This window comes from Gavialis gangeticus, unplaced genomic scaffold (assembly GCF_001723915.1).
Source record: "Gavialis gangeticus isolate Ggan-Ray unplaced genomic scaffold, GavGan_comp1, whole genome shotgun sequence".
In the NCBI taxonomy this organism is placed as follows: domain Eukaryota; kingdom Metazoa; phylum Chordata; order Crocodylia; family Gavialidae; genus Gavialis; species Gavialis gangeticus.
This window is the reverse complement of record NW_017729004.1, coordinates 36,466,932-36,476,988: the sequence shown is the minus strand read 5'-3', so window position 1 is coordinate 36,476,988 and position 10,057 is coordinate 36,466,932.

Genomic DNA, 10,057 nt, shown 5'->3' with positions numbered 1-10,057 from the left:
GCGCGGAGCCTGTTGCTGTTGGTGCCACCGCCTGCTGCACTGGGCTGGGCTGGGCTGGGCCGGGCCGGGCCGGGCCGGGCCAGGCCCCCAGGGGCAGGGCACGGCGGAGAGTGCCGTAGAGCCCAGAGCGGCCGCCCTCGCTGAGAGCTGCTTCCCGATTGGCCGGAACAGGGAGCGGGCTGGCAGCTCCACAGCCCCTTGGGCGGGGGGGGGTTGTAGACCGGTCTCTCATTGGCTGGAAGGGAACGGGACCAAGCGGCGCTGTGATTGGCTGCTCGGGAGCGTCGCACCCCGCCCTAGCTGGGCTTGTGACGCCAGGTGGGGCCGGGCCGGGGGGTCTAGTGCTGGTGGAGCGGCGCTGGGAGGCGAGAGCGGGCCTCGCCAAGCGGCCCTCGCTCTCGCGTGGTCGTGAGGCGCTCCCCAGGCACGTGCCCGGCCTGTCCCACGCACGGGGGTGCAGACACCCGAGAGCTGGGCCGGAGGACGAGCAGGGGAAGTTGTCTCTGGTGCCCGCGGCCTCGGCAGCCCGGGCAGGAGGGACGACCAGAGCCCCACCAGGGGGAGGCGTAGGGAAGTGTCGTCCAACCTTTTCCAGCCCAAGGCAGGCTTACGTTAATAAACCGTTTCCGCGGCCCACCTGTTAAGGCATTCCCCGCCCTTTTACCAATTGTAGCTCGTTGCTGTGGCACAGTTCTGCAGTGCGCCTGTTGGTTTCTGACGGCTCGCTTTTGTTGGGGAAACACTGGCGCAGCCGGCAGTAAAGCCCCAGGGAGACCTGTGGTCGGTATGGGATGGTTTTTGGGGCATTGCTTGCCCTTCCCTGCAGCTGGGTAGGCCGGGGAGCTGCTTCTGGCACCCCTTGGTAAAGGACCTTCTTGCTCAAAAGATGGAAGTGGCGGGGGGAGCCCCACCACAAGGCAGCACTCGCAGAGCTTAGCCAGGTGCCAGTGGCTCCTTCTTTGAAGGTGGTGATACACGGCGCGTGCCCACGGGGCTCAGAAAGCAGGTGTAGCACAGCACCCACAGCAGCAGGCTGAGAAGGGAGGTCCGAGCCCGTTGCCCGCGTTTCTTCTCGAATCCAACAACAGTCCTGTTGTGTGTGGTCATTGCTGGGCAAGCATGTGCAGGTGGGCTGCCGTCTTGCGGCAGGACCACCCCCAGTCCATATGGACTTGCACTAGCAAGGTTCTTTGTTAATCTCAAAATAGATCTGTGCCCAGGCTCTGTGACAGCTTGTTTCTGATTCCCAAAAGTTTGCCTCCTGGCACAGCTCTTCTGCTCCGTTTTCAAGCAGCATTTTAATAGAGCCTTTAATTGTGACAAATTGGAGACAGATCTTTTGAGCTAGATTAACATAACAATGAATCTTTGTAAAGTCTCCTTGTTTGATATAGTTTCCACTCCTTTCTTGGGTCAGGTCAAACTCTTTTATCCAAGAATATATGTCCTGCACAACTATTTTCTTTCAATCCAATCTGACATTTGTTCCTGATAAATTTTAAGATTCTTTTCTTTGGCAGGTGACCCGGTATTACAGTCTGATTTCATTGACAGTTAGTCTTCCTCCAGATCAGCAAATAATTCATAATTGCTGCCTCCTCATCCATATCTTCAAAAAGCTGTGATGTCTGCCTCGGAAAGAGACACTTCTGAAAGGAAGTGGCTTGGACATTAGGGTTTATTTTGGACTATTCTCAAACATATTTAAATTTATGATTTCCCAGTGTCCAGAGGTGCTAGCTATCTTAAATAATAGTCTGGCTTTTGGATAAATAAGTATTTGCTGTATATTTTCATTACCGCCTTTTAATAGGTCCATAGTGCATTAATGTAAAATACCCGCAAGATTAAGTAGATGTCAGCCTAATCATTTTTTCATTCATTGTTTTGTTTTTTCTTTTTTGTTCTTTTCTTAACTGAAACCACTGGAATTTTACTCCAATGTGACAGAAAAACGTGACTGAAGGAAACAGCCTGTCAGTACAGTGGCCTCTAATGCCATGTACACCTATGACCACTATGGCAGACCTGGACATCTAACTTTGGTCTTTACAGCCACAAGAGAAAATGCACCACCAGTCAGTAGAATAGCTGCAATATCCATCATCACTTGCTGATGAATAGATGTCATACACTAGCTCAGAAAAATGATAACTCATTTGGTGAAATTAATAAGAAGCTTCTGAGACCTTGTACGCAAGCTTTCAGCTATTGTAGAAGAATTTAGAATTCCTGAAAATGGACCTGCTAACAGACACTAAGCAACACAACTCCAGAAGATCGTCGTCAGGCAGGAAGATGGATTAAGGCCACACAGATCTAAATGTTACGCTCCTTCTCCAACTAGTTTTTTTGGGGGAAGGATATAACTAGATATAATCATTTAAGACAGAACCAGAGACATCTAATCTCCTTCCTACAGGCATGCATAGATCCCGTCAGACAGAGAAGAGTCCACAAACACTATGCTCATTGTGGCAGCCTGTAGTTGCATGAGGATGAGGGCATATACTCTGCAAATTTAAATGATGGGTGCTCTGATGAGGCTTATTGCTCCATTGTCACTTAGGTAGCAGTGGCTAGATTATCAGTGGTACGTAATGGCTGAAACATGCAGATAGCTGGGAGTTTCAAAAGTGCCTAAATAAATGGATACATAGCTCCCACTGATTTCAGTAGGGTGTTGGCCTGATGTCTTTTTAGATGCTTTAGACAAGTGTTTCTCAATCTCTTTTGGACCAGGACCCATCTGTAAACATGGATGGCCAGTCTCAAGCCAGTGCTCCTCACTCCTGATCCACTGTCCGCTAGCCCCCCAGTGTGTTGGGCAGGGAGAGGGTGTGTGGGGGCTCCAAGCAGCCCCTCACAAGCTGGAACTCTACCAGCCTGCAAGGGAAAAGCTGCAGTTTCCCATGTTTTTCTCCTTTAAAGGAAAATCCTTTTTTTCTAAGTTTGTTAATCCATGTTTACAGGTTGTTCACAACCCTTTCATATATCCTTATGACCCACTTTTGGGCCAGGACCCATGGGTTGAGAAACACTGCTTTAGATCATCCCAAGAGGCACCTATCTGCTCCTTTATGTACCTGCATACGTTTGGAAATCTGGTCTTTAGTCTGTTTCTTAGGTAAAGAGATTGGAACTTTATTGTGGTCTATGATTCTGCTGAAGACCTTCCCATAGTGACTGTTGCTTTCCTAACAGAATGAAATGTAAACTAGCATGCTGTTGTGAGAAGCTAGTTCCCACTCTAAGCCCCAAACCGATTTTCAGATGACATGGGGCTGGACTGGTAAATTTTTCTGCTTTCTCCTGGAAACGTTAGAATCTTCTATACTGCAACAGTGTAGCTGGCTACATAGTAGTTTTTGATTTCAGAAATGTGTTCTGCACCTCACTGGTGGCCCACAGAGCATTTGCTAGTAGTGTGAGAAGAACTAGCTGATCAGATGATTACAGCTCCTGTATTTCCAGTTGTTAAGTTGCATTAAAAGGCAGTTAAAATGCATAAAATACTTTCTTAATAGTATTTTTCCATGGAGGCAACAACCAGATAATTGTATTTGGCACAAAGATGCTATGTGATCATAAACGGGAAGGGAGTGGGTCTGAAACTGCTTCTGTATTAAAATGTGGAAGAGTTTGGTAATTCCTGCTCTGGAGTGTTTATTTGTAGCTGGACAGATACAGTTCTGGCCTCTTCACCTCCTGACACTGATGCATTTGCAGCACATAACTGAGATTCTTGCATAATTGAAGAGAGAGTCATCTCAGGTATCTCCCACTCTGTTCAGCATATTCCAGCTGTATTTTTTTTCCAGATTTTGGCATGCAGCTTGGATCATGTTACATTTACAGAAGAGTTTATAGGCATTGCTGAAATAAAGGATTTCCTAGGAAACAAAGGAAATTGAGTGAAGCAAAGATATGAAGGGGGCCAAAAGCTAACTATATATATAAGAACTGTCTTTTGTCCACAGTAGTTTACTCCTCAGTTTGGGTCCAATAATATTATAGTCAATATTATTTATTATTATGTTTCTCAGCTTCCAGAATTGTCAATGTGGAACAAATGAATAAAATGTAAGAAAATGTCAGCCAGCCCTTGTATATTTTTGTTTTAAACCCAGAATGTCAAGACAAATAGGCAGTTTTGTTGCTGGAGTGCAAAACAAGATGATTTTTTTATTTGAATACACAAATGACTTATGTTTCAGCCTTTATTATTTTTGCATATTAGAAAATATGTTAACAGAGTAACTTATTTAAACTGAATTTTTTTCTTTTTTTTCTCCCCTACTCCAGGACAGCAGTAAAATCCACTGATTAACTGTCCAGAAGAAAAGCAGTATGCTTAAACATAGTTAATAGGTTGTACATGTGATTTTGTCACATGAATGCACATGCTTATGTGCATATGTTATTAGCCTAATCTTTATTACAAATACAAATTGCTAGCAATTAAACGCTAGCTTGAAGGCAAAAGCAAGAGGGAGATCCAGGGATTCAAAGGATCTCACAGATCTGGTACAGGCTTGTCATGTTTGTGTAGGACCCATGGAGCTTGCAAAAGTGAATATGAAAGGAATGTCAGAATAAATGTTTCATGTCACTCGCAGTTGCTTTTTCCTTGCTATGGTTATTAGTGTTGTGTAAAGGTTCATAATATGTAAATCATCTACTGTATTTTCTGGTATATAACCCACACCTCTCTTACCAAAACCAGATGGTAAAAATTGGGGTTCTCATTATATGTGAGAAAACTAGATGCCTACATGTCTAGAAATTTGGCAGCAGGGGAGCAGTGGCAACTGCAGCTCTAGAACTGGGGTGGCAAGCAAAGTCAGTCTGCAGCTGGGGCCAGAGCATTGGGTTGGACCTCGCATATGGCCCTTGACCTGGCTCAATGTGCCAGATCAGTCCAGAGGCTCCATCTGGCATGCCAGGCTAGAAACGAGCTTGCAAGTAGGCTCAGATCCCTACCTGCTGCTACTCAGTTTTTACCAGGACAATTTTTTTCTTCATTCTGCCTCATAAGAAATAAGGAGTTTATTATTGTACGTGGGTCATGTTAATGTGAAAAAAATAGGGCATTTATGGAGAAGATCTAAGTGGTACTAAAGCCATTTTCTGCTGTGCACTGGTGCAAAATGGCCTGAAAACTGACATAGCTGCTCATTGAAGGATCACTTCTGTATAGGGATGTTTCTCTTGGTACAATTGCCATAATTGTTCCTATTCTAGCTGTTCTTCTCTGCTGCTGGCAAAGGTAGTATAGAAGGTGGAAGGTATAACCTTTCAAACAGCTAATCAGTCCTTCGCTGCTGTATTGCTCCATGGCATATGTTGACAGTGAGTATAATTTAAAGCAGTCTTGAGATTTCTGTACATTATGTTGGAGAACTACACTGATACACAAATCAGGTAGAGCACAAGGGCCACATACCCCTACCACCCTCCACCAAAGTTTTAGTATTTTGAAGTAAAAGAACTGAAAACAAAAATGAATGTTGAGAGTATCTCAAAGGAAAAGTCCATTTATGTGCTGTGTACCAATGTTTACAGTCAGTGTTACTGATATTTACACAAAGAAAATCTGCAAATTTAGAATAGGAAATATGAAAGAACTAGATGTGTGGTTAAATGTAAAGTTTGTGATCTGCTTTGTTTTCTCAGCTTGGTAACAGGGTGAACTGTTTGTTTCACAGGATAGTTAAAATGTCATTGCTGTCTATGCTTCCCGACAAATTACTACAAACTACTATTATTAATGAATTAGTACATGGCTGCAAGCCAGGATCATTCTTTTCCATAGGCATGATCCTGCATGTGGCTTTTATTCTTCCACTCCCAAGATAAGAGGAATTTTGATTAGGAAAATTCATATTTGAAAACAAAAGAATCAGTGGGAGATTGGAAGGGGAGGAAAAGGGGATCAGGTGACTGAGTGTGTATTTGATGTGTAGGTTGGTAGAAAGTTGGATGCATGAGTAACTGGGCTCTCTGCTTCAATTCTGATGGTTGGAACCTGAAGAGCAAGTATTTATTGCAGATCATAACCTTTATCTTTGTATATTTCTTTCCTTTTAAATCCTCTCCTACTCCTCTCTTACCACTTGGAGGCAGCGTACAAAACACCTGTGCAACTACACACTGCCACAGTGAGCACAGTGGTGTGATCCCTTCCCTCTCTGAGGGTATTTATGCATGCCTGTAAAAAGGAGACTAGACTTCTGTTTGGTTCAATCTTAAATGAGTATATCCCTTTGGCACTATTGCATGCAAACTTAGGGATTGTATTATGAAAGAGGCAGCTTTTCATGTTAGGACACGTCACACCAAAACATTTTTTATTACAACACAACACTGAAGAGAGAAGAGAAACCACATTGTGCTGATTCAGATAAGAAGGTTCACGAACGGTGAAAGAATGATGGGATCAATGAGATGGAAAAGATCCTCAAAAACCTAATGATACACTACTAGGGACACTGATGGTAAGTGCTCCTAGCAAAAAACCTGTTCAGTCAAATGAGGTCAGCTGTGGAAGAAGCTGAGCATCCTGCCATGCCCAATTCACAGAAAGTGCTGTGCATGTTTTGAGTTCCCTTTTGTGGGGAGGAAAACTAGAACTCTCACAGGAAAAATGATTGTTCAGAACAGGTGAAAGGGCATCCGGCCTATGCATGACAGTCTCAGCAGTGATAACACTTCAGTCAAGCCTGGCATTTGTGCAGGTAGTAAAGAATGACGGGTAGGATTCCATCTGATCATCCACACTGATAAATTTGCACCTTATTAAAAAAGGGTGTAATTATTGGATTTCTGGAATGACACATTCAATGTGGAGCTACTTAGCAAAAGTATTCAGCATCTAAACTGCAAGAGCTCTGATGTCAGGAAAGATGGCAGAAATTAATCATTGTCCTCCCAGGCAGCCCTCCCAGATTTTGTAAGAGCTCTGAGAGTTTCCTCACCTATATACATACTCAATCATCAACTATCATTCACAAAACACTTACATCTTCTTAAGCGTACCTTAATGGACCAAGCTCCTTCCAGAAGTGATGCAGACCCCTCATCACTAATGAGTGAAAAACACAGAGTCAGAATCTACTCTAGTCAAGATCTGCAGAAAAAGGAACTATTCTAGTTATTAGGCTGTACTTAAAGCTAAGCAAAGACTGTCAAAATTCCAAGGTTGAGTCAATTCAGTCTTCACAAGTGAGTCACATAGATTGAACAGATAAACAAGTAAACAGACATTCACTTTCGATTCCAGAAATGCAGCCACATGTCTGCAGTGGTCCAGATCAGAAGTCGGGGGGGACTAGAGCATGCCTCCCTTGTCACAGGCCAGCTGGGCTCTGTGAGTGAATCAATTTTATCACAGGTCAACTGGGCTGTTAGGTTCAGTTTCGGATCAAGGAGGCAAAGCTGGGAGTGAAATAAAGGCATATTTTTTATAGCTTACACACACACAACAGTTAACAGAAAGATAAATGCAATAAGCAGATAATGCAGTATTTAAGAGCTAATAGTAAATAACAACAGATAGATCAATTCTGTCACAGGCCAACTGGGCACTGTGAGGATATTAGCCACTGGGCTGTTCAAAACAACAGATAGACAGACATGGGTTGGCAACTTATTGCTAGTCCCTCAATGCCAGGTATGCGTCAAGTGATTCCAGCGAAGTCAGGCATCCCTTGATCAACGCTGTCAGAGGGTTACCGGGAAAAGTCTCTTGATCAGGATCCGATCCTCACTCACACCAGGAGTCTGGGGTCTGGGCGTGGAACAGAAATGACCGTTCTGTTCCCTCCTTCCTGCTGGTTACCTGATGCACGTGTTTTTTATACGTAGTCTTATGTTAATCTGATGGCCTCAGAGCCACTCATAATGTTGCCCTATAGCTGTTACCCTATGGGATTGAAAGGTGTTAAAATTATAAAAGGTTACTACCCAGACTAGGGTTTATCCAATAAGCAAATTATGATTCAGCACCTGTAAGTTTGAAATTGACATTGCTCCGCCTAAGCCCCAACCCCTTTTAGGCTGCATTTGGATATGCTTTCTTGGGATATGTTTTCTTGGAATGTGTTGGATGTGCCAGGCAGTTAGATCCAGTTTTATCAACAAGGCTGAACCCTGAGCAAAAAAACCGTTAGGTCTCCTAATCTTACAGCTACAGCTTGCCTATGGGGCCCAGTGAGTTTCATGAACAGTTAATTTTATCACTTTGGTTAAACTTATGACAGACAAGTTACATTTGCAGTTTACAAGCTTTATATTAACTAATATTACCTGTTTAGGCAAAATACCAAATGCCTCCAAGAAGCACATTTTATTGCTTATTAATCACACTGGTTCTGGCTGTTACACTCTGTGCTTGGCTGGAGCGGACAGCTTGAGCCAAAACTTGCCCATCCACCCTGCAAGGGTGAATCTGGAAGGGATATGGGACAAGTTCAATAAACTGATTTAACTTAAATCAGTTAAGTGTGATGCTACATCCCTGCAGGTTTATCTTCAACTGGTTTCAGCCATTTTGAAAGTGGTTTGTATGCACTGAACTTCTGTTGTGTTATAGTTTTGAACCAGTTTCTGATCACTTATACCGGTTTATGTGTAATTTATAGCCCAAGAAGTCAACATTCTGGCCATGTTCCCTTCCTACCCAGATAAACCCCTTGTACTAGCTCTCTAGGATGATGGATAGAAACTGGCTTCTATAACCCCTGAGGACTCCTTTATGTCTGTGACATTTGTAATGTCTGGGCAGCATGAAAGGAGTGCAGTTAGGTTGTGAAGCAGCTGTCTAATTTTCATTGTGAACTGTGGTCCCTCCAAAATACCAGCTTGGCTCTTCTAAACTACACAGCCAGTCCTTGCTGCTTGTTTAGTTTTAATTACAAAAGTTTTCAGCTCCCCTAAGTGGAGTTATAGATGGAGTTCAACATTTTCCACTATAAGGGCCTGTTTACAGTTGTTTATACTGTAACTTAACCCATTCAGCCTGAAATATTCCATGCTGAGTATCTGTTTCATTGTGTGTACGTGTTTAATTTCAGCCAAAAGAGTTCAGCCATTCTGGAAGGCTAAAGAAAACTCATTTTAAGTCATTTCTGGCAACCTTTTCTTTGGAAAGTCCTTGTGACCCTACATTTTGGAGAAGGGGGTGGAAACTTGATAGGAAAGGAGCCTTTGTACCAGAAATATGCCTTTTGCTATCACCCTGAAAATCCACTCAAATTTGGTGAAAGTATAAACTTTTGAGCCTACATGAGATGTGTGTCTCAATAGAGATTTGCTAAAATCTCCAAAGATTTTATCCTCTCTGAGCATGTGTAAGCCTCTCTCAGCTTCTAGTGTTGAACAGATTGCATTTCAACAGAGCAACTGATCGTGTCCTAGCCCAAGGATGGCAGCCTGCAGCCAGATCAAGTGGCATGGCAGATCAGGGAGGGACAGGCAGCATAGCTGCAGATAGAGCAGGATAGCAGGCAGAAAGCACAGGGCAGGAGGAAAGCAGGCCAGGAGACTGACAGGGAGTACCGAGTAGGGAGCAGAAAGCAAAGCAGCAGATTGGATAGATTAAGGGAACTGGAGTTACACTCAGGGCGTGTCTAGATGAGCACGCACGTGCCTCTTGCCCCATCTCAAACCCCTTTGAGGCAGAGCAAGAGGCATGTGCAGGAATGAAAAAAGATTCCCCGCACTACAAGTTTGCAGTGTGGGGAGAAAATTAGACCCCTGGATATCCAGGAGTCTAAAAAAACTGCTCCGCAGAAGAGTGGAGCAAGGCACAGTCCCAGACTGTGCCAGGGAGTGAGTCCTCCAAAAGAGATGCTCTGGTGTCAGCCAGAGTGTCTCATTTGTTTTCCTGCTGCCTCCGGCCCCCAGCACTGTCCAAGGTAAGTTGGGGGGGGGTTATGAGTGTGGGTGGGTGAGGGATGGCGGAGGGGGGAGTGGCAGGGGGGATGTCCCTGGGGCTGCAGGGGTATGGACCTGGCTCAACCCCGTGCAGCTCGCTAGTCTGGTTTTGCACTGGAGC